Source organism: Eschrichtius robustus, chromosome 18 (genome assembly GCF_028021215.1).
Source record: "Eschrichtius robustus isolate mEscRob2 chromosome 18, mEscRob2.pri, whole genome shotgun sequence".
Taxonomy (NCBI): domain Eukaryota; kingdom Metazoa; phylum Chordata; class Mammalia; order Artiodactyla; family Eschrichtiidae; genus Eschrichtius; species Eschrichtius robustus.
Window position 1 is genome coordinate 13,274,586 of NC_090841.1, and position 25,933 is coordinate 13,300,518.

Consider the following 25,933-nt stretch of genomic DNA (forward strand, 5'->3'; position numbering starts at 1 on the left):
ATCTTCATTAAACACATTTATCACATTTAGTTAAATTAAATGAGTGAGCAGTGACATCAGCAAGCCTGAACACTATTGTTACTAATGGGACAGAAGCCAGTGAAGAAAAAGCAGCGCTAGAATATGTGGTGCAGTTCAAGATAAATGCTTTGGCAATTTTCTTTGATGCTCATTGCTTTCTTTTTCCATGTAAAATTTTTAAAATGTAAATAATTAAGGACGTGTGAAGAGCACCACTACTGTTGAATATATATTCTGTAAACAGCCACTGAATAATTGCATTTTTCCTACATAACAGCAAACACTGCTGCTGTGAGATGAAGCAATCTATTTCCACTCCACAAATTAAGCCATATGGCCCCATCCGTTTCTAGGTTCCAAGACAGCACACCTACTTGCTAATAAAGAACCTGTTAACCAGAGGATGCAAATAGGCCTCTTATTTAACATTTTCAAAATCAACAAGGTGTTGTTGGTATAATTTGGCAGAGAGTCTGATTTATTAAGGGAGTGAGATATGCATCTCCTCATCTGATAATGATTTAAAACAATATGTGAAGTATATAAGCTGCCACTAAAATGGCACAGCTCTGGGATTTGCCAGGTGCTAATCGCTCCACTCAAACCCTCAGGGAAAATGTACAATTTCCCCAGGGCAGTCATCCCAGGTTTAATTATATTCTGGGAGTTTTATTCCCTGGACAGAGGTGACAGTCTGGAGAGAGCTTTGCCTCAACTTGGTCTTCAACTTAGCGACTAAAAGACCATGGAGAATTCACCACCTCATCTGCAAAACCCACTCCGGGGGGCAACACTGCTGTTCATCCCTCAAATCCAGCTCACGTGACTTCCCCAGATGAAGTCTCTTCTCAGTCAGTAGCTTATACACATTACTATTTTCACTTTGGATCGTAATTTATTTGTTCATCTGTCTCTCCTCTATTAAACGACAGTCTTTAAGGACAGAAACTGTCTTATTCATCTCTGTAGCTCCAATCCCTCCCATAAAATCTGCATTTAATAAATATTTATGATTATTTGTGTGACAGCACTATGTCACCTAGTGCTGGTGCCTGGGAAATGGTAGCTGCTTAATAAGTATTAATTACCGGAAATTTTCTTTACAAAAATTGCACTTGTTTTCCTCTTTTTATGACATCTTGCTGTTGGAACTCAACTCAGGCTCTTACCATCCTAGACCAGTGGTTTTCAAGGAGGGAGGAGAGGTAATTTTACCCCCCTTGGGTCACTTGGCAAGTCTGGAGGCATTTTTGGTTGCCACAACTGGGCTGGAGAGAGTGGGTGCCACTGGCATCTAGCAGGTAGAGGCCAGGGAAAATGCTAAACATCCTACAACTCAGAGGACAGCGCCCCACAATTACCCAACCCCGAACACCAGTAGAGTCAAGGCTGAGAAATGCTGACCTAGGCTTTCATTTCTTGAAATTGACTCCTGGTCATTCTACTCTATTCCTACTCTTTCTCTCCTCTAATCTATTCTTCTGAAAAATCCTTTCTTCTAATTGAGGTATAATTGACATATAACATATTAGTTTCAGGTGTGCAAGACAATGATTTGATATTTGTCCATATTGCAAAATAATCAACACAGTAAGCCTAGTTACCATCTGTCATCATACCTAGTTATATAAATTTTTTTCTTGTGATGAGAACTTCTAAGATCTACTCTCTCAGCAACTTTCAAATATGCAGCACTATACAGTATGATCACGTGTCACCATGCTGTACATCACATTCCCAGGACTCATTTACGTTATAAATTATACCTTTTGACCCCCTTCACCTATTCTGCCCCTCCCCCACCCCCCACCTCTGGCAACCACCAATCTGTTTTGTGTATCTATGAGGTTGGCTTAAAGTTTTGGTTTTTTGTTTTTTTTTTGATACCACATATAAATGAGACTAAAAATATTTACTGTCCTTATCCTGTTCAAAAGGTCTTACACTTTTTAAAATATCTTCGTTTTTCAGTTAAGAGTTGCTGCTGGATTTTCAATAATACTATCACCATATTAATATGTCAAAAGCAGAACTAGAACCAAGTTTTAAAAATTCTTATTTCTAATCTACCTGCATTACAGCTCTCTTTACTCAAACGAAAGCTTTTAAATGAGGACACTGAGGAGCACAAAACAGACTCTAGGGGACGGCAGCTGATTTTTCTTCAGTGATCCACATTTCTAGAGCTACAAAGACCACATGGCCCTTCTAATTTCATTTGCAGCACAACTGCTGTGTCACCGAATGTTATATCACACACTGGACTGTCATCTCTTTTGCTGGCTAGATATCCTCTAATCTAACCATGATTTGTTTAAAATTAATGTGACTTAAGATCGGTGGGGTTTTAAAAACAAAGAATTTTTTTAAATATCTGCTTTTTTTTACTTATATGACTGTATGTTATGAAACTCCACAGAATTCTTAAATGTGAAAAGTAATATACACAAATAAGTGGAAAATACATATATATATATAGTAGTTTTCTAGACTCTTTCCATTAAAAATCACATTCCACGCCAATCATATATCTGATAAGGGATTCATATCCAGAATATATAAAGAACTCAACAACAACAGAAAAAAACCCAAACAACTCAGTTGAAAAGTGGGCAAAGCACTTGAATAGACATTTCTCCAGAGAAGATATATAAGTGGCCAATAAGCCTGTGATAAGGTGCTCAACCTCATTAGTCTTTGGGGAAATTCAAATCAAAACCACAATGGGATAACACTTCATACCCTTTAAAATGGCTGTTATCAACAAAACAGAAACTAACAAGCATTGACAAGAATGTGGAAAAATTTGAACCTTTGTGCACTGTTGGTAGGAAGGTAAAATGGCTCAGCAGCTGTGGAAAACAGTTTGGCAGCTCCTCAAAAATTAAATGTAGAATTTCCATATGACCCAGTAATTGCACTCCTAGGTATATACACAAAGGAATTGAAAACAGGTACACAGACACTGATTGGTAGTCATACCAATGCTCAGAGCAGCATTATTCACAATACCCAAAAGGTGGAAACAACCTACGTGTCCATCAACAGAAGAATGGATAAACAAAATGGGGCATACATACAATGGACTATTATTCAACCTTAAAAAGGAAGGGAATTCTGACACATACTACAACACGGATGAAACTTGAAGACGTTATGCTAATGAAATGAGCTAGACACAAAAGTATGATTCCACTTACATGAAGTAAATAAAACAGGCAAATTCATAGCAACAGAAAGTAGAATAGAAGCTACCAGGACTGAGGGGAAAGGGAAGGGGGCATTTTTGTTTAATGGGTACAGAGTTACAAGTGAGAGGATGGAAAAGTCCTGGAGATGGATAGTGGTGGCGGAAGCACAACAACATGAATATACTTAATGCCACTGAATTGTACACTTAAAAATGGTAACTTTTACGTATATTTTACCACAAGAAAAATCTTATTCCAAATGTTATGATAATTTGCTTCATCACTACCTTCAAGGGATTTTACAAATAAAGTCTCCTTCTGCCAAAATTACAGGGTTTTTTAAAACTCTAATTTTGAGTTGGAAAATAATGTGCCATTGGTACATGGAAGCCTTGAAAGAAACTAAAATCCCTAATAACATAAAATGCTGGGAAATCTTCGCACACAGCCCAGGCCCAATTATGTAGGTTACTCACCTTTCAATGGCCCACACTCACTGCAGGACCGTCATAGTTTTGTGCAGTCCGGGCATTCTGCCTGCCTTTCAGATCCTTTCTTCCACTTAATGCCGAATCATGTAAACATATCAATTTTCTCTGACAGTGGTAGTTTGGGGCAGCTGGGGAAGAGGGGAGTACTGTTTTGAAAATAACATTTCCTTCTACATGAAGAAAAAGGGGAAAATATGGAACAATCTCTAGAGAGATTATTTTTAAAAATCAGATCTACTTTCTATCTCAGAACCAACCAAGAGCAAGTTTATATACCGCTAATTGATATTATTGAGCTTTATTTTCTTGGAATCACTTATTCTCATACAAAACAAATAACTAAATTAAACAAACATCCACAGATTCATCAGCTGTGAGCATTTTGAAAGAAAGCAGAAATATAAATTCCTTTTCATGCACTATCACATCCGATATTTAAAGTTGTGTTAAAACCTACTAATATTCCAGAATCTCTATGACTTCAAATCTATTGGAAGGTCCACACAATTTGAAATTCATTCTTCCATAAAATTGACTTTATAATCCTTCCTGGAATAGGACTATAATAGAATCTACTGCATGGGAATATTATTGGGTTAAACAACTTTACCTTATACTACACAACTAAGTACAAGAATATTTGAAGTTAATTTCTAAATATATTTTTTATCATCACTCCTGGATTTGGGTATACTGTGGCCCAGAGGAAGTGACATATGATCACTTGATTCTCATCTGATAAAAGCTCAGAGATATATCAAAACCTTCATAATGCATAAGACACACACTCAATCTCACTTTAAAACAGAACTCCTGCAACAGCAGATTGGTTTCTTTTTATATTAATACTGAATTTCACATAAAATAAAGGCCCTAACTACAAGTGATATATTATGCCTAAACCAAGACATGGTTATACTAGGCAGCCTTGTGTTCATGATATGAAGTGCTAAAGTTAAGCTGATGTCATTGGAACTTATGCTTAATAAGCCTGTGAGAAGTCTTAATCTATGTTCACTTAAATCCCTGAGACACAGTTCTCTTGGCATTCATATAGTTTGATTTTTCAGCTAGAATGTCAATGTTGGTTAGACATCATTTATTAAATTTCAGATTCAGAATTATTCTGGAATTAGAATTATTGGAGATTTAGAATTATTTCTTAAAATAGAGAGACAAGAAACATTTTTTATTATTGCTCATTACCATTTCTTTTGGAGACAGAATTATTATTCCATTGCCTATTTGGTATTTTATTTATGCCAAATGTTGTAAAAGAGAAGTAGAATAGGCATTAGAGCAGCAAAGAGGTGTGAAAATGAATAAAGGAAAACCTCATTCACAATGGAGTCAGGAAGCCCTGAACTGACAGCTCTCATAGCAGCTTACTTTATAGACCCCATCAAGAAGAAAGACATATCCCAGCAGGATGAAGGAAGATTTTCTCCTTGCCCAGCAACAAAGCAGCCAATGAAAAACTGCTGCAACTCAGCCAATGAGAAATCACAACAACCCCAAACTCTCACTCTCCTCCAGTGAACTTTCATTCAAAACAGCCCTTCCCAACTTCCTCATTTCCACTATAAAAGAATGCTCCTCTCTTTTGTTCTCCAGACTTGCCTACAGTTTTCCATAGTTTGCATGTCCTTAACTGCAATTCTTCTGCTATTCCCAAATAAATTTGACTTTGCTGGCTAAACCACTTACGTTTTGTTTTAAAGGTTGACAGAGGGAATCTAAAGAACACACCTAATCGTGTGGGTCACTTTTAAGGTAGACTTAGAATGCTACATATTTTTTCCATGTAGTTTTCTGAATATTAAGAGCAAGATTAAACATTGTGTAAGAGTAAGCAATTCATAACACTTATAAGAGAATGTCAACACTACCTTGGGAAGATTACCGCATAAGCTTCTAGCATTCCAACCTATATCCTTTACACTGTCAGCAAATGCTTGGAAATACTGTATTATACTGTATATATCACCCCACAAGTGTGATATTTTATTATTCAAGTTTGGAAGGGCCCACAGTTTAACTACTGATTCCATGAACAAGAGACTACATAATGTAATGGATTGAAAACACAGGAACTGGAGGAAGAAGACTTGAGTCTGAATGTTAGCTCCATTGCTAATTAACTGAGACCTTCAAATTAACCACTTCAATCCTGTTTTCTCCTCTGTAAAACTGAAACAATAATCATTACCTTTCATACTGAGAGGATGTGTACAAAAACAATTTGAAAACTGTAAACTATGTAAGGACACTCTTTTTTTATTATTAACAGTTATACTTCTGCTTATTCCTTATGCACACCTCACTGTACAAATAAAATGCATCCCCCCCAAAAAAAAGGGGAAAAAAAAGAAAGAAAAACAATCTAATAATGGATCAGAGGCAAAGAAAGAGAAAAAAGGGAGGGGAGGATAAATGTTCACATCAAAGAAAAAAAACAGTGTCTCAACTATATCAACGTATCAGCATTTCATTAGGAATTAAAAATATGACATATTTTTCTTCCTGATCAGCTTCAACTGCTACTATTCACCCAGTAGAGCTGATGGATAGAAATTTCTGAGCCCAGGGACTTCCCTGTGGCCCAGTGATTAAGACTCCCTGCTCCCACTGAGGGGCCCAGGTTCAATCCCTGGTCAGGGAACTAAGATCCTGCGTGCTGCACCGTGCGGCCAAATAAATAAATAAATAAAGTTCCATGCTACACCTATTTAAAAAAAAAGAAATTCCTGAGCCCATAATATACACTTTCTATATAAGTCCAGAATTCCAGGATCAGACAGAAAGAGAGGGAAGGTGAGAAGATAGATGGACCCTGAAAGAGATGGAATGAAAACTGCACAAAACTTGACTATCCAGCAATTGTCTCTGTACAATTGCTGATAATTGAGAACAAGCAACAAAACAAAAAAGAGTTCTACCTGCCAAAACAAATGTGTTATCAAGCCTGTACAAAAAAGATCACACAGGATCTATTTGCAATTATTTTCGACTCAGTTTAAACAACAAGCATGTTTCTAGGATTCCCAAGCTTACAGCAAATCAGAGCAGCAAACGGAGAGGGAAGAGGAGGTGCTACTAGCAGGTAGGACAGCAAAGTGAAATCAAAGCTGGCAGCTTGATGCCAAGGAAGGGGACCAAAACAAACAAGCAAACAAACAAGCGGAAATCAAAAAAAAATCTATTAAGAAACAGTCACCAAATCTCCAAAAGCCCAAGAGTTTGAGGTCATTGCATCTGGTAACTACCATCCCCTCCTCTGAGCTCCAGAGCTGCTTGTGTGCAGTTTCCAAAGGCGGCTCCTCAGGATTCTGGAGATTGGAGGGAGCCTTGGGCACAGCAACAAGGGATGGCGGGAGGAGACGGACACCAGGGGAAGGGGGGGGCCCAGGACTCTGTCTCCCTGTGGATACCACCTTCCACCAGAGTAGCCCTGCTTCACTCGGCTTTACTTCCTGAGGCTTCCTCGATGAAAGGGTCTGCTGGTTAAAATGATTTTTAAATTATTTGACTACTACTAACTCCAGAATCCTTCAAAGCAGTATATCCGAATGTAGAAATGGAATCTATTCCAGGCGTTGGGGAGAGGGAGTGATGAAGAGGCAGAACACAGAGGATTTTTAGGGCAGTGAAACCGTTCAGCAAGATAGTACAGTGGTGGAGACAGGTCATTATAACCTTGTGCAAACCCACAGGACACACAACACTAAGAGTGAACCCTACTGTAAACTATGGTCTTGGGGTGACAGTGTAAGCCCTACGCTCTGGTGCAGGCTCTCAGTAGCAGGGGAGGCTGTGCACGTGTGGGGTCAGAAGGTATACGGGAAATCTCTCATACTTTTCACTCAATTTTGCTGTGAACCTAAAACTGCTCTAAAAAATAAAGTTTACTAATTTAAAAAAAGAGAAAGAGGGCTTCCCTGGTGGTGCAGCGGTTGAGAATCCGCCTGCCAATGCAGGGGACATGGGTTCGAGCCCTGGTCTGGGAAGATCCCACATGCCGTGGAGCAACTGGGCCCGTGAGCCACAACTACTGAGCCTGCGCATCTGGAGCCTGTGCTCCGCAACAAGAGAGGCAGCGATAGTGAGAGGCCCGTGCACTGCGATGAAGAGTGGCCCCCACTTGCCACAACTAGAGAAAGCCCTCGCACAGAAACGAAGACCCAACACAGCCAGAAATAAATATAAAAATAAATAAATAAATAAATAAAAGAGAAAGAAATAGATCCTGTTACGCCTCTTAAAGCACCATTTTTCTCCCTGTGCTCCCCACGTGCTGGTAGCACCACCCTCTAACCACTAGTCCAAGCTAGAATGCAGGAGCTACGCTTGACCCAGAACAATCCCACGGAAATTCTATTCCTTCCTCTCCCTCCATCCCATACCCCACAGGTCACCGAATCCTGCGATGGGCCCTGCCACACACTTCTTAGCCATGTCCCACCCTGGATGTCCTCAGTGAGTCTGGATCACTCCAGGCAGCTGTCTTCAACCGTGCCTCCCCCCTCAGCAGCCCACCCCCCAGAAAGCACCCTCCCTGTTGGGCCCTCATGCGATGTCATTCCGAGTCCTCAGTGACACCTTGCTGTGAGTCTGCAGCCGAATGGACAGTATCTGTTTCCAGGGGTGGGGATTAAACGTGCTTTGTTTGTGCTTTAAAATATTTTTATCCAAATTTCTACTCTGGGTATGTATTTGCGTATTTTATATAAAACAACAACAGTAAATATCATTGCGGGGTGGGGTATGATTTGATGCTTTTGGCGTTCAATTTCAAACCAGGCTCTTCACAACCTGGCCTCCCCAACTATATTCCCGGCCTCACTAGTCCTCGCTCCCTTTGCCCTTGACTCCCTCCCCTCTGCCCAGGAGGCCTGTGTGCAGCCACCTCCTGCTCCGCCTTCAGGACCAAGCTGGAAGGCGACTTCCTGGAAAGCTTCCCTGCGGCCCCAGATAGCAGCATGAATCGGCCTCCACGGCTCCTCTGGGCTTCCCCAGCACCTGGCACAGACCTTCACAGTAGCACCATCACTCCTGACTCCTTATATTTGTTACTTGTTTTCCCCAGAGATGTCAAGCTCCTTCTAAAGGGCACAGGCTGTGCCACGGGGTGGTCAGTACAGCCTAACACCAGGTCTGGACTACAACAAATGTTGCATGAATAAAGGTAAAATCCAGTTTTATCAGTAACATGAACTATTTTATTATCAAGCCCTATGTAATCAGTCTAACTGCTGACCTGAAACCCATTACTTTGCTGATGTGATACAATAAATTCTTCTGAAGGGCAGAATTACATAATGTGTTCCCTCCTTCCTGTGCATGTAACAGTCTATCTACTGAAGGTGATGTCACAGAGAACACCAACCTGTACTTGAACACCTGTAAAGTGTTCAATGGCTGTGAAGAAAATTTTAAATGTTTTTAAAAATGATGTGGGCAATTTAAAATGTTTTCTTGATGTGCATGTACTGTGGGAGGTTGAGTTTCCTGGCCACAGGCTGCCTGAAGGATGAGATTAAAAACCGATGGAGGAGAATCACTAATGAGCTGTGTAATGCATTGCTGTTCAGATAAGTGCAGATTTTTACTGGCCAAAGGCATTCATGGTGTATCAACCATCTCACCAGCTTCGCCGGATGTGAATGTGGGCATTCAGATGCACTGTACCACTTCAACTGGTCTTCACCTCCCTTCAAACACCCCTTTGATTATGTGATTTGCCTGTTCAAACCCTTTAGTATTTCTTTTTTGACCACAGGACAAAATGGAATCACTCTCCTGTGCCTACAGATTAAAATCCAAATGTCTTCTCCTTCCTTCCTCCTTACCCTATGAAACACCAACCTATCTTAGGGGAGGAGAAAAGGACATGGTTGAAGGAAGAACTAAATTTATCAAGTAGCAATGATGAACCAGGCATGGTGCTAGGCACTGGGTATTTCAAGATAAAATATGGTCCCTTTCCTGTAAGATATTACAGTCTACAGGAGGAAACAGAAATCTAAACACATTATTACCAGACAGGTGACAGGTGCATTATTATAACTGTTATTAAAAGGGCTGGGGAAGGTTTCCGGTAGGAGGGGCCATGCAAACTTCCTCAGCCAGTAGAGAATAACTGGGAAAATCAGAGCGGTAAAGGCCCAGGGACGCCCTCAGCATTCTTAAATTCCAGGCCCAGGGATGCCCTCAGCATCCTTAAGTTCTCACAGGGACTTACTACCAGAACCTCTATTCCCATTATGCCTTCTATTTCACCTCTGGTTAGAGTGCTGAGCCCCATATAATACCGTCCTAATTATCCTTGTCAAGAGTGACTCAAAATTCACACACAGTTAAAATGTAATTCTAACCAGGAAAAATTAGAGAAATCCAAATAGGTCAATTTTTTGTATAAAAAAACTTACTATTGGGTAAACAATTTGATATCTGCTTTCCTGACCTCTCTCTCTCTCTAATTAGGCTAAGAAATCCTGGATACCGGGATTTTATTTTGTTATGCTACTTTATGTGGTTACCTTTTATTTAAATAAATTTTACTTATTTATTTATTTTTGGCTGCTTTGGGTCTTCGTTGTTGCGCCCGGGCTTTCTCTAGTTGCGGCGAGTGGGGACTACTCTTCGTTTTGCGTTACGTGGGCTTCTCATTGAGGTGGCTTCTCTTGTTGTGGAGCATGGGCTCTTGGCTTGCGGGCTTCAGTAGTTGTGGCATGTGAGCTCAGCAGTTGTGGCTCGCGGGCTCTAGAGTGCAGGCTTCAGTAGCTGTGGTGCATGGGCTTAGTTGCTCTACGGCATGTGGGATCTTCCTGGACCAGGGCTCGAACCCATGTCCCCTGCATTGGCAGGCAGATTCTTAACCACTGCGCCACCAGGGAAGCCCATGGTTACCTTTTTATATGGTCCAGACCGCCTGGTTTGGGGTCTCATAGGCAGTGTAGGTACAAAAGGCACAGAGTAAATAATGTTGAATGAATGACCAAGTGTATCAGTTCCACTTTCTAGAGCAACTACTACATCCACAAAATCACATTTTATGACCCCCAAACATAATCAATACAGTACTTTTAAAAACTTTTTAAAATGAATATTTGCAATCAATTTAGATCAATGATAACACAAAGGTGTCATCCTTTGAAATAACACCCAGACACCAACTTGCCATTGTTTGCAAACATCCAACACCTAACGACTGCTCTGTGTAAACACATAATAACTAATAAATCCTAAGGGAAGCATTTATGTACACAAGGGTTTGTCTCTGACAAACATCTGATCCAACTTCTGCTCCTAAAAATGAAATCCTACTACCCCTAGGATATCAGGCAAGAATGATATAAAGGCATCAACAAGTGAAAGAAAAGCACTTGGGACCTAAAATCTTTTTAGTTTATAACATTTTCTCATTTTTCACATTCATTGGCTTCTAATAATCACTCATATCATTAATAATAATCACTCATGTCATTAATCCCTGGTGGTCCCACTTTATGAACAAGTCGTGTGCATTTCAGTGTGGTCATTGGGAAACTGGAATTCATTTTCCCACAGAAACAATGTTGCAAATGCTGATAAATTCCCTGGCCAGCCCACCAGGACCCTCTCCACTCCCAGTACACGTAGCCTCTAATACTGCTAAAACCAGCCCAAATAGGTGACATCCACCTTCGGCATCTGCCGACCTGCTTTCTGCTGCACCCTTTGCCCAAGCTCAGGCACCTCCAATCCTCACAACTGTCCTAATGCACCAACTTTTAAATGACCTACTCTTTCTCCTTTCTCCTCCTACCAAACTCCAATTCTCTCATGTGTGATTCTTAGCAAAGAAAAAAAGCAAGATGAATGAACACATTTGTAATCAAGTGCGAATAATAGGAGACATCAAATATTCTACCAAGAGATGGAGAACCCTGATGGAATCTGTCATTTTTTTCTGAGTTATTTTCTGAAATGCGTTACCACCAAGTCAATTAAATTACATGCAAGTACTCAGAAAGCAACTCGTAGCACTTCAGATGAACTCTACCATCCATCAAACGCTCCTTAAAAAAAAAAAAAAATCTGCAAATCTGCTCTAAACCTTCCAAAGCCCATAAGGGCTCGGGACAAAATCCTTCAAAGGCTTTTGATAAACTGCCTCATCTACCTATTTCACAATGAACTGCATTTTGTAAAAACAAACTGACTCACACACACAGTAACTAAAGCAAATCTACATTTGATCAGCTTCTAAGCAGTTTAACAGATTAAAAAAGAAAAATATTAGGCCACGTGGAAGAAGATGCCCCATGGGTTAAGGAGGGTTTGTGAAGGCACGTGGCCCCCTCTGTCTGGGGACGTGCTCTCGGAATCGGCCGGGTGAAACTGCCGCTCCGTCACAGAATGTTCACACCTCCACCGCTTCTAAACCCTAAGCTGTTTCAGAACGAATCGCCAAGGCCGTTACCAATCTGGGTGGCCCCCAGAGAACATGTGAACTCTGCAGATTATCTGTCCAGTGGCTAGAGAACTGGATGGCCACCCCTGATAATCCCAGTGTCTGTAAACAAAGACAGCTTTGCACTACCGCAGCCCTAAACCCATTTCATGATTGAGGAATACACGTTTCCTGTGTACAGTCCCTCCAAGTTAAACGTGAAAAAGGGGAAAGGAAGTGGTCAGATATGAAATATTAAATTTCCCTAAGGGAAAATTCATATATAAAAATAATCCCCACCAGTGATATCAGATAATCAGGAGAGACGCAGAGAGAGAGAGAGAGAGAGAGAGAGAGAGAGAGAGAGAAAGAGAGGGACTTTGATATTTAGTATTTCCCCCTGAAAAAGAAAATCAAAACTGTCTTCTTGGAAAAATCAGAACTTTGTAGGACTCCTTTACACTGATTTCATGGGTTAAATTTTTGTCTTTGAATTAAATATGGTTTAGGGAATGAAGGGGGAGAACCAACATTTCATCAGTGTTTAGGACTTCTGAAGTGATACAGCTTTGTATACACACATTTATAATTTGTCTCTTAATATTTATGCATTTTCATTTTAAGTTTTGCATTTAAATTTTATGTCATAGTCTCTCTGGTTCTTAAAAAACTGGTTTGAGTTGATTAGATTTCCCAACTAAAACTGTATAATGGACTATATTATATAGGCATGATATTTATACACAAATTATATTTTTTGCATTATATTAACTCTATTCATTCTGAACCACTGAACAGAATACGATGCACGTTAATATGGGATATAGTATGGTTTGGTAATGTAATGAGCAAGGCACAGAAGGGAGATTCAGCTCTCTGACAAGATTGATAACAAGATTCTTTATACATCCTAATCTGACCAGAGCAGAAGCTCATCTCAGCAGCAGTCGGCTTTTTCTTTTGTGAGCATAGTTTGAAACATGTACACTAAAAACAGTATCAATTTTTCTGTGGCTATTGCTGGGGGAAGGGGGTCAGCATATCGTGTTAGCAATTTTCTGTGGAATCCAATTAGAGTTTCATTGTGGTAGCCATATCACATTAAAAATCTGGTCTTTTTTTTTTTGCTAAATGGTTTCCATTGTGTATTTAGTGAATCTGATATGGAAAATTGCTAATGCAATAAGAGTATCATATAAGCTTTCCTGACTGTAATGCTCAGCCATAATATTCAGGAGAAAGAGGCTCAACTGGGCTGGGGTGAGGGCTTATTCTCCACAGCCTCTTAACACGTCCTCAGCTCAAGTTCAACACTGGCTTCTTGAAAGATGGACCGTTAAGACCTATCGTTTAGGGGAAACTCCTTTGCAGATTTTATTCCAGACGAGACCATGGGTTCATTGAAAGACGTGTCAATTAATTAATATTTATTGACTGAGCACTAAGCAGGGCACTGTGGTGGGCATGAAGGGAATGAAAACGATAGATAAAAACACAGTCCGTTCCTTCACAGATCTTGAAAGGATTGTCTGAGGATAAGAAATAAATTAGCATATGAGTAATTCAACAGCAGACAAGATGGGCAAGAGTGCAAAATGTCAAGAGCCACAGGTGCTCAAAGGAGGACACACCTGAGACCAGGGGCATCAGAGGAGGACACACCTGGACAGGGCCGTTAAAGATGAGGAAGATGCTGGTAGGTCTGTGGATTTGGTGAGAGGTCGGGAAGCAGGGGAAGGCATTCTAGGCCTTAGCATGAAGAAACGTGCAGAGGAGAGGAAAGCCAGGGTATGCAGGGGAAATCACAATTCTTTATTTTAACTGCAGCATAAAACATGGAAGAAGTGGGAAGATAAGCCTGGAAAAGTGGTCTAGGGTCAGCTCAAGGCTGATGCAAAAAGAGAGTAGTGGGTGGTGTTCAGGATGGTTTGGGGTAGGAAGTGTCAGGCTGAGGTCCACTGGCAAGAAGAACATCCAGCTTCCATGGGTCTGATGGCTTCTAACGCTAACAAACATCTTAAAATCTTAACTTTAGTTAGCTCACGTTTCTTAAGAGACATCATTTATCGGAATATTTATTTTAAAATATTAGTTTATGGCCAAGGGATATTTGTTTATTTTTTGTTATGCCCCTACTCATGACATGAACATTTACTAGGTTAACAGAAAAAAAAAATTCTGAGGTGCTCATACTGTTATAACTACTTACGAATTTACTGTTTGCTTTTTTTTTTCCCCTTTAGAATAACTTTTCAACTCACTGGCAACAGTAACCAAGGAAATATAAATCCAACAGCCTAGAATTACAACTATTTGAAGAGATTCATGCTTTCAATGTACTGCTACATTTACTGTTTTATTCTGGACTATTCCGTGTTTCTGAATTCCTCATTAAATGTTAGAAGTGATAAGCAGAAAATCTGCACTAAGCTTCGTTAGAACTTTAAAATTCAAGGTAGTATGTTTTGTGAATTAAAAAAAAACTTCTTCATTTTCATAACTTTTAGCTTGCCTTGTATCAGAGTATATTTTGTGGATAAGTATTATTTCCAACATATTAAAGCCAAACATGATGAAATTGCTCTTTTATTTATTGCAGAGGGAATGTCAGATATAAACTAGTTAGTTGTCTAAGTTCTATAGTGACCACTTATTAAACACCAACTCTCCAAATGTGGCAAAGGAAATTGAACTCTCATTAAAAAGAATTAAACTATTTGTAAAATTGAAATTGAATATTTTAATCTTTATGAAATAATTTCTTGACAGATTTTTTTTCTCCTCCAACTGACCACGTGATTAGAAAGGATAAACAAATTTACCAGTTGTTTATTACTTCTAGAATCCTTAGCAATGTTTCATTAACAACAAAAACCCCTCTTCTTTCTCATTCCATGGTCTTGGGCAATCAGAGATATAGTAGTTGACGTCTGTGAATATTTTCTGATTACTCATTAACTGGGGATATATAAGAAAAAGAAAAAGATTTTAAAAGGAGAAAAGTCAAATAGCTCATGCTGACTTTGTAAGACTGATGACAAAGACGTGAGAAGTGCAAAGTACTTAGAGGTTTACCCTAAGATTTGTTTATGTCTTTGATTTTTAGCAAACACTGTAGTGATAAAAATGAGTTTGCTCAGATCAAGAATACGTTGGCATTCTCTTAAACATAGCTTGAAACCACAGGGTTCAAGCAAAAAACAGCTCTGGCAAAGATAGCCAGTCAAGCATAAAAATGGGAGTTGGTTGTGTCAGAATAGATTAACAAGCTGAAGGCTGTCTGCTAAAGACAGCAGTCTTGCCATCAATGAAGGCGATCATTGCCACTAAAAGTTATTTTTCTGATATATTATTTGAAGCTTGTATCATAATGTATTTTAAATGCTCCTTATTTATAATGATTACATCATTTTCTTATCTGCAGTATCTTTCTTGGATAACCACAAACTTGAGAGCGGTCCAAAATCCTGCTCATGGTTTCCTACAAATATAGGGACACTTACTTATTGAATTGTCTATTTAGAGTTAGGAAAATGTGTTTGGATTTTACTTTTACTTCCTTTTTAAATATAGATCACTATTTCTAAAATGTAAACATCCAATGGCATTCTCTGACACCGACAGGAATCCCAAGGCAGAAGATATGTCTGTAGGATTAACATGTCACTCACCCATAAGGATGCCCAAATGCTTGGCTCAATTATGGCCAAGGAGGTAGCATTATTAAATGCCTTATGACTTTACAGCTATTCTCTATTATTCCTGTTCAACAACGCTTCCAAAAGATTATCCGAGAAATCTGGCAAGCCACTGAAACGGTACTTGTAAATTGGATCCATTAAAAGCAATCCACAGTGTCCTGTGGGTGTGTATCCGACTGTGAATTACTGGGCAAAGGATTTTCGCGCAGTTTTATTCCCAAAGTCGATTTACATCATTTGTAGGTTATTTCTCACGCGTACCAGTTCCAGCCCAGAAACAAGTCAACGGAGTATTTCTAAACTATCATTTCAAATTTCCACTGTCAAGAGTGGGAAGAGGAAGGCATAGTAACGGGAAGACTTGTCAGCGATTAGCCATCCATAAAAATGTGTCCCGTCCCCCCGCCGCCGCCCCGCGCTCCTCCTTCCGATCACAATGCTGGCGTCAGTAAGTCTCCTGTATCTGTTCCCCACCTCGCCCCCCTCCCCTCTGCGGAGAGTTGGCACCGAACAGCAGACGAAGGAAAAGACAAACACCCCAGCTCCCAACACAATCCAAGCGCTAGCGCAGAGACACTTGAACAACATTCCTAACTTTTCTTTTTGCTCACTTCGCGTGTCTCAAAGGTAAGCAGAGTAAAAAAACCCTACGAGATACAAGGCCTGGGAGGCCAGCGGAGTCACATATACTACCCCGCACCCCGGTTTCTCCACTGTCCTCTCCCTCCGGCCACAGCAAACAGTTACTCAGCGGCAAATCGGGGTCTCCACGGCGCCTGTCCTCGGTGCTCGGCCCCTCGCGGTACCCAAACCGCGGGCTGACGGCGAGCCCCCATCCATGCCCCCCGCCGCGGGCCAAGCGTCCTCTGACAGGTCCCAGGTGCCGGCGGCCCCCGCGGCCGCAGCCGAGAGGAAGGCGCGCGGCCGTCTCCCCGGAGCTGCCCCCTCCGGCCTCTCGCCCACCCCGACCCACCCCAAACAGGCCCCACCAAGAAATACAGGGATGGAGAGTACAAAGAGCCAAGCCACACACCAAAGAGCCTCCAAGACCTCCCTGTGGAAGAAAAACTTCGCCGCACACGCATCCACACACGCACACGCCCAGCGCGCGCCGGGGAGGGCAGCTCTTACCTGTTCCCCGCGGTGCCGCTCATCCCTCCCCCCACCCCAACCCAGGTCTGGCCGCGTCCCCTCCCCTGCGGTGGGTGCCCCGGCCGCCCGCTCCGAAAGCCGCACACTCACCGCCTGGCTGAGCGCGCCCAGCGCCTGCAGGGCCCGGCGGCGGCGGCGGCGACCGAGACAGCGGCTGTAGCGGCGGCGGCGGCAGCGGCGGCCCCAGTCGGCGTCAGTCAGACTGGAGCCGCGAAGCCTCATCGCCCGTATTAGTGCGCCGACCTGGAAAGCCGCCAGAAGCCCTGCTCGCAGGCCCGCCCCCACCCGCCGCCCGCCGCCCGCCGCCCGCCGCCCGCCGCCCGCCGCCGCCGCCGAGCGCCCGGGCCGCTCCGGGAGCCCACGAGGAGGGGGAGCGCGGCGCGGCCCGCGGCCACGTGCGCGGAAACCCGCGGCGGGGGCGCCTCGGGGAGGCCCGCGCGAGGGGGCTCCCAGCCCCGGGCTGCGTCTGCGTCTTCCCGCGAGACCCCGGCCTCCCCTCGGTCCGCGATCAAGCTCCCTCGGCGGGGAGGCTCCCGCTAGCGCGGGGCAGCTCGCGTCTCTTCCCCGCCGCGCTGAGACTTCCTGCCTCCACCTGGAGCCCGAGGCCGGAGGGCCGTTACCAGAACTAGAGATACGGGACCAACAAATCGGTTTGGACCACCCCCCCCCGCCCCTGAGTGACTCTTTCTGACCTGTCTCTGGGCCTTGAGGGTTGCTGTTATTTGCTGTTTGTTTCTTACTTGCTTTGCAGAGTAAAGGGGATCATTACTCCCACCGAGAGCGCCAGAGTAGCTGGTTTGCCCTTGCGTAAGCAGAAGAAAAGCTACTCACTCTGAGTGGTGAGTGGTGGTTAAAACAAGCCATATAATTTTGTGGGTTGTCATTTCCTTACCCGTATTTATTTGCTTAACAGCCTAGCATATATAATATATACTCTTGTCTAATCTAATAAAGATACAACCTTATGGGCCGTGAACAACGTTAATGGACAGCCTTCCTTGCTCATGGCCTGGCTCCTCCCCCTGGATGGCCTGGCTCCTCCCCCTGGATAGCCTGCCTTTGGAGGTCACTGTGGCCTCCTCCAACTCACTCAGAATTTGTTTAGGAAATGCCACCAACATACTGATGGCCTCTGATTCCCCATCAGCCAGCAGCTCTTCATAGAAAAGGCATTTACTGTAGAGATGAAAGTAGAAGAAAGCCACACGGGACAGTATTCAGTTTGCTCTTGTGTGTAGAAAAATGAGTCCTCCAGAAGGTCCTGATACCCCTGAAATGCAAAGCCGTGAATTTAACTGCTTTTTCTCGTTCTCAGAGCACTGAGCTTTCTTCCTGTGGCAGATGCCATGTTTGCATTATCATAGTGTTGTCAGTTGAGCAGTGACCTTGTCTAAAACAGCATTTGTGGTAGAATTTAAATCATCTTTCTACACCTGGCCCATTTTCCTCTGCTCCAGGCTAGGTGTTAAGTTGGAGATTGTTCTGGGTGTGAAACTCCAGGAAACCTTTGGACTGCTAAGAACTACAGGTTGCACTTCCTGTGCACTTTATTGCAGGTAAACTAATGAGGTCACACAATTGATAATATGTGGCTTACTTTTTCTTTTTTTTAATGTTATTAAGAAAAGAAATGGCCCAGCCACTGTCTGTTTCCTTTGCTTACGTGCATTAGACAATGCAGAGGACACAACGCAGAGCAAGAAATTATAACCTCTGCAGTACTGGCTTGTGCTTCTGGCACAGTCTTTTTAAGTTCACAGAATTCTCTGGGCTCTTGGCAGGACTTGGATATTCAGATTTTTTGTGTGTAGTCTGCTTTTTCTGTACATTCTCATTTACATGCCATGAAATTTTGGCATCGAGAAGTTAGCCTGTCACTTATACAATGCCTATCACTTATCCCTCAAACCTAGTATAGCAGGTTAATCCTTTATACCCAAGAACAGTAAGATCTGAGTTCCAAGGAGAAAATACCCACTCTGGGAAGGAAGGCTCAGAGCTGACACTCCATTTTTCAGAAGCTGAATATCCTTGGAATAGGAAATCCAGACTCTTTGCTTTATTTTTCCCTCTTGATTTCTTGATCGGCTGCAGTTTTATTGCTTGTTAGAACTTCCACCAAAAAAGTACATAATGGGAATCATGTGAGAGCTGAGACTCAGTCACGGGTTGTGATTTGGTAGAAACACCAGTAAAATTTTGGTTTAAGACCTGAAAACCATGGCAAAATGAAGCTGAATTTTCTGAATTACAAGAACTCCCCCTTTTCTGAATTACAAGAACTTGGCTGAACATGAGCTCCTGCAGCCCATAAAGAGGTGGTAGGAAGGGCAGCCTCCTTACCCATGAGAAGGTTGGTTCTTTTCACTTGTCATGTGCCCAACATAGGACAAGGTTGTGAGAAAGTCTACAGTAATCCATAGATGCAAAGATCCTGCTTTGTACATCTGTTGTACCTTATGTTTGATCCAGCATTATAATGGTTCCACTCAGAGCCATTGGAGTTGCTGCCTGTACACCTCTCCCACTTCTAGTCTCCTTCCTACATTTCATCTGTAGCTCTCCACTTTTCCTGCCTCCCCCTTGAATTTTCCTTCAAGAGCCATCTTAACTCCATAACCATCATTGAACACTTTCCTGAGTACCAGGTGCCTGGACTAACCATATGGACACAGAACAGAGGCCCTCAGTAAACTCGGTCTCACTAGAGAGACCCACATGCCGATGATTGTCATACAACTTCATGTGTCGCTTAGGGCCATGGACACGGAAGGTGTCAGGGAGGTCTCCACAGAGGTGAAATTCAGCTACACCTTGAGAAATAAGTATGAATGCCTACCAGCCAGAGAGCCAGAGAACCACGCCGCGCGCCCGCCCCCCTCGGTGGATGCAGCCCAGTGGGTGCTGGCTTTGAGGCAGAGTGCAGCCTGGATTTCATCCAGCCGCCTTGGCCAGATACTTGGATGCAGACACAACTTGCACGATCATAATGACAGCCCAAAATGCCTAGAGTGTGCCGAATTCCATGAGGTTTTGAGTATGAAAACCTCAGTTTTTCTAGAGAATTGTCAAACTATTTGATTTCAGTGCTGTTCCAACATTCTTAGAGGTCAACAATGACATTTCAATAATTCAGTGAGTTTTCTTGATCCTCATTTTTAAAAAGTTTTGAGATACACCTTTATTATTTTAATTGAATTTATGTTAATATTGGAATTCATTCAAATTGGTGCTTGGTAGCATGCTGTTTAGGGACTAGGTGAGACTGACTTTCTTTTTTTAATTGTATTTATTTTTGGCTGTGTTGGGTCTTCGTTGCTGCGCCCGGGCTTTCTCTAGTTGTAGCGAGCAGGGGCTTCTCTTGTTGAGGAACACAGGCTCAAGGTGCGCGGGCTTCAGCAGTTGTGGCGCACGGGCTTACTTGCTCCGCGGCATGTGGGATCTTCCCAGACCAGGGATGGAACCTGTGTCCCCTGCAGTGGAAGCACGGAGTCTTAACCACTGGACCACCAGGGAAGTCCGAAATTTAAATTTCTAACATATATTTCCTATAAGAACTATAAATAAGGTTCTACCTAGGGGCAGTACAGAAATAAAGATGCAGACGTAGAGAATGGACTTGAGGACACGGGGAGGGGGAAGGGTAAGCTGGGACGAAGTGAGAGAGTGTCATAGATATATATACACTACCAAATGTAAAACTGATAGCTAGTGGGAAGCAGCTGCATAGCACAGGGAGATCAGCTCAGTGCTTCGTGACCACCTAGAGGGGTGAGATAGGGAGGGTGGGAGGGAGACGCAAGAGGGAGGAGATATGGGGATATATGTATATGTATAGCTGATTCACTTAGTTATAAAGCAGAAACTAACACACCACCGTAACGCAATTATACTCCAATAAAGATGTTAAAAAAATTTAAGAAAAAAGAAAAGAAATATAAATAAGGTTCTATTCTTGTTGGAAGTGTTTTTTTCTGAAATGATTATTTTTGAAAAGTGAGTGTGATAAAATTGCAGCTAAAACTCAGCTGTCATGCACTGAGTAATCATCAGAAATGGTGAATGTACAGGTATTCGAGAAATTCAAAAAACTGTATGGGATTGACTAAACTGAGGATTTTAAATTTTAAAATCTCAATTTATTTCTCTTTAAATAATTGGCCTGTGGAAAGAGAAAAGTAATCATAGTTGGAAACATTAATGGGTCAAACTCTTACCCCACCTACTTTAGTATGAGAATCTGTCACCTTCTGAATAGGGCTTGCTTTTGGCAGATTCTGCTAATACTTCTTTTATCTTAAAAAAGACAGATTGGGCACTAGTTGCATACTTAACTTATTGATTCTCCAACTGTGGGTCACAGCTCCCCAACTGCGATGCCAGAAGATTGCCTAGGGGATTGCAAGGCCTGTTACCTCTGTTTTGCCCCTTTTCCCTCCCTCATTTGTAATAAATTGTCATATATTCCACTACATATATTTAGAACCACATCAGACTGTTTTAGTATTTGCTTCCACCATGAAACATAATATAAAACTCTTGAAGATAAAGTCTTTTGTATTTGTCAATATTCTGCTTACCATGTATTTTCTTCCTTCCTAAGGTTCCAAGTTTCCTTCTTTTGATGTTTTCTGTTTAGAGAATTTTGTTTAGCCATCGTTTTAGGGTAGGTCTGTGGGTGTCCAGTTCTCTAAGCTTTCCTTCATCTGAGATTGTCTTTATTTCCCCTTCATACTTGAAGATTTGTTTTTTGCTGAGTATGAGATTCTGTGTTGACAGTTCCTTACTTTTAGTATTTAAAAAATATTGTGCCACATCCTTCTGACTGGCATAGTTTCTGATGGTAAATTCAGTAATTCTGATTGTTTCCCCACTATAGGTAAGGTGTCAGTTTTTTTTTTGGTGGCTTTCAAGATTTTTTCTGTCTTTAGTTTTCAGAAGTTTAATTGTGATGTGTCTTGGTATGGATTTCTTAGGGTTTATCCTATACAGAATCTGATTCTGTAGATTTATGCCTCTTGCCAAGTTTGAGGAGTTTTCAGCCAGTATTTCTTCAAGTGCGTTTTCCACCCTTCCAGGGACTCTGATGATACTGTTAGATCTTTTTATAGTTTCACTGAGCCTTTTTTTTTTTTCTTCTGTTTTTTCTCTCTTGATCAGATTGAGTAATTTCTATTGTGCTATCTTTGAGTTTACTGATTCTTTCCTTTGCCACCCCCATTCTGCTGTTGAGCTTATCCACCAAGCTTTTAATTTAGTTATTGTATTTTTCAGTTCTAAAATTTCCATTTGGGGGACTTCCCTGGTGGTCCAGTGGTTAGGACTCCACACTTCCACTGCTGGGGGGCACAGGTTCTATCCCTGGTCGGGGAACTAAGATCCCGCATGCCGCATGGCGTGGCCAAAATAAAAAAAATTAAAGATAATAATAAATAAATAAAATTTCCATTTGGTTCTTCTTGACATTGTCTTTTTCTTTGCTGAGACTTTCTTTGCTGAGGCTTTCTACTTTTTTCATTAATTTCAAGCATGTTTGTAATTCTGTGGAAGCATTTTTGTTATGGCTGCTTTAAAATCCTTGTCAGATAATCCTAACACCTCTGTGATCTCAGTGTTGGCATCTCTTGATTGTCTTTTTTCATTCAAGTTGAGGTTTTTCTGGTTCTTGCTTTTACGAGTGATTTTCTTGTGAAACCTGGACATTTTTTTATTATGTTCTGAGACTCTGGATCTTATTCACAACTCTTGTTTTAGCTGACACTCCTCTGGTCGAGAAGGGGGAGCACCGTCTTGTTATATTGCTAGGGGAGGTGTAAGTACAGGTTCTCCCCTTGGCCCCCATTGACACCCAACGGAAGGGGGACTATTTATTATACTTGGGCAGGGGTAGGAGTTCTGGCTCACTACATGGTCTTCATTGTCACCGCAGCGCAGCGGGGTGGCCTCATCACTGCGGGGCCACCAGAGGAAGTGCCTCCTCTGACGCCATCCCTGGGAGGGGGTGGGGCTGCTGTTACTGCAGAGGGGAGTGCAAGGCCAGCTTCCCCTGGTGCGGACTCAGGATTGGCTTCGGGGGATGAAAGTCCTGCTCCCTGCTGGGCCTTCTCTGACATCACCCAGGTAAGGATGTCCAGGTACCTGATTCCAGCCTTGTGAGGATGTGCATCTTGGCTCCCCACTCAGCCTTGGCTCTTGTCAGCAGGTGTGAGGTCACCATTCTTTCCTGTAGTGTTTGGTTGTAGAAGGGCAGTTATTGTCTAGAGGATCAAATCTGGGAAGGTACTGCTTTTTGTGACCATCAAAATACTAATGAGTTTTACTTCAAAATCAGTGAATTCCAAATGAGTCCTATATTGGATGGACATAATAAAATCATTAGTTTGTAGATTTGGTGCCTTTGAGTTTGCACAAAAACAAAGCAACCCATTAGACTGCTTCTTCAGGAGATTTAGCTGTCGATAAAATGGATAACCTCATTCATGTGATTTTTTTCTTGGACAAATGAATTGTAATGCTGGCATTATCTAACCATTTGGGAAACCTTTATTGAACAATCACAATTTAGGATGCTATGGAGACACAAATAAAAGGCAAGGTTTCTGCTCTTGAGTAAATTATAACAATAAAAAAAGTGGAAAACAGAACTGGAGAATCAACTGTGAATCGTGGAAATACACAACTACATAGAGACATAGAATTACAGATGTCAAGAAACATGTCATCATCCAGACATAATCTTGAGTCAAATAAACTCCATGTATACATATTCTATAAGAACAAGTCAGGGGCTTCCCTGGTGGCGCAGTGGTTGGGGGTCTGCCTGCCAGTGCAGGGGACACGGGTTCGAGCCCTGGTCTGGGAGGATCCCACATGCCACGGAGCAACGGGCCCGTGAGCCACAATTGCTGAGCCTGCGCGTCTGGAGCCTGTGCTCCGCAGGAGGAGGGGCCGTGATAGTGAGAGGCCCCCTCTTGCCGCGACTGGAGAAGGCCCTCGCACAGAAACGAGGACCCAACACAGCCATAAATAAATAAAAATTAAAAAAAAAAAAAAAAAAACAAGTCAGAAGGTAGAAAGTACTGTAAATGGTCATGTTGTCTGATTGTAATGAGATTGTACCCTCAGTTTTAATCATGGCCCATGATCCTATTTCCTGCTTTTATTTCAGTAGAAGCATGACAGTGGCTACTGGTGTGATCTTGGGCAAATCACTTGTCTAACACTACTTCTTCGTTTCTGAAATGTGGGTAATCATACCTGTATGATAGAGTTGTTTGATCAGATTAAGCTAAATAATGCACATGAAATTCTTATCACAGTTCCTTGCACATAGTAAAATGATAGTAGCTGATATTTTTGCTTTTGCTATGGCTGCTTGCTCTTTTTGTTAGCAGGCTCTATAATGTCAACAAGTTAAACTACGTTTTCTCTTACAGAGTGCCCCCGAGTCTGAACTACGCTGTTAGCTTAGGTGAACCTGTGCCTAGGAAGATAAACTGGCATCAAGGATATCAGAAACCTTTCTTAATAGGGCTCATGGGTGAACTACATAAAAAACTATTGACCCTTTTCCTGAAAATTCCTCTCATGCTTCAAACATACATTTTTATCACTAGCTTACAAAGAACAATAAATTATTTTATTGTCTTATTATAGTTTCATTAAGGATCTTATTTTTGGCTCAAGGCTTGTAACTTTAAATTCTTGTTAATGCTCACGGTCATTTTACTATTTGTTTTCTCTCATTTCTACTTGCATAAGCCTTGTTTTGTTCTGTTCATTTAAGTGACTTAAAGGCTCTCAAAATCTGGTAGTGAATGAAGTTTGTTTATTTACTTGATCGATATTACGTGTTTATGCTAAGCACTGTACTGGGAATACTAATTTGAGTAAGAAATGGTTCCTGTTTTCAAGGAGCTTGTTGTCTAATGCAGATGTGACAGCGTCACTGTTGTTGAAACTACTGGAGAGGAGTCATCTTTAGCTTATTTACTTTTCCATGTAAGTCTTGTCTTTAAAATGTTGTATTTCATGTGCTTCTGAAACTTTCTACTTACATGTCCCCAGTTATCATACTGTCAGAAACTGAAGTAGCATACTCATTAACGAGTGTAGCCCTGGATCCGGACTCTGTGGGCTAGGGTCACCACTCTACTGTTTCCTACCTCTGTGACCTTGGGCAAGTGACTGCTTTGTGCCTTAAGTTTCCTCTCCTGTTGTAAAAGTTAGGTGAGTCATTATATACTAAGTGCTTAGAACGGTGGTGGGCAGACAGTCAACACTCAGTAAATGTTAGGTATTATTATTTTCTCTAAAACATCAGAAACAATCTAATTCTTATTTTTAGGAGTTCATTGTTTTATAACTGCTATTTTTTAGTCTTTAGTTTCTCAAAAACACAGGCTTCTGATGTTATTAATACATTTATTAATATCGCAAAACTTTCTCTTTTTAATAAAGAATTTCCAATTTTTATTAACATTGAACTCAAGAGGGAAGGGTTGCCAGGAGGTAAGAAAAATTTGGAGGGAGATAAATAAGACTGTATGAGAAAGTGGATACCTTTGTGAGCAAGCCTATATCCTTTCTTTAACATAATTTCCTAGACTTTTATAGAATGAATTATGGGTTTAATATTGATAAATTTATATATATTTAAACATTTATTTTTAAATCCCTGAACACTTATATGATTGTGGTTTATATTTAAGTTCATGAGAATAAGGCACTTTAGAGTAAGAATAATCGCTTTTGTCTTCGGTTTAAAAATTGTATTTCTCAGAATCATAATGATAATTAATCTAAATGAATAAAATTGCTAAAGCAAAAGAAAATCTGACTTTTGTTACAAACACCTTAAAAATTTTTGTGTCCAAAAGAGGTATAAAGATTTTTACTGCTGGCAGTAAATTCTTTAAAATTATCAAAAGGCAGACAATGGAA

At 41.5% G+C, this 25,933-nt stretch overlaps 1 protein-coding gene across 3 annotated transcripts in view; it reads right to left on the reverse strand.

Moving 5' to 3' along the window:
• Positions 1 to 17,799, reverse strand: part of SMAD9 (SMAD family member 9) — a 62,335-nt gene extending 44,536 nt beyond the window's left edge. The window contains exon 1 of one of the 3 annotated variants that reach the window (XM_068526709.1): positions 17,683 to 17,799. The gene's annotated coding sequence lies outside the window, so the exon portion shown is untranslated. Of the gene's footprint in view, positions 1 to 17,080; positions 17,255 to 17,682 lie in introns of those variants that run through there. The other 2 variants (XM_068526708.1, XM_068526710.1) reach the window with 2 other exon arrangements.
• Between the last annotated feature and the right edge of the window lie 8,134 nt (positions 17,800 to 25,933).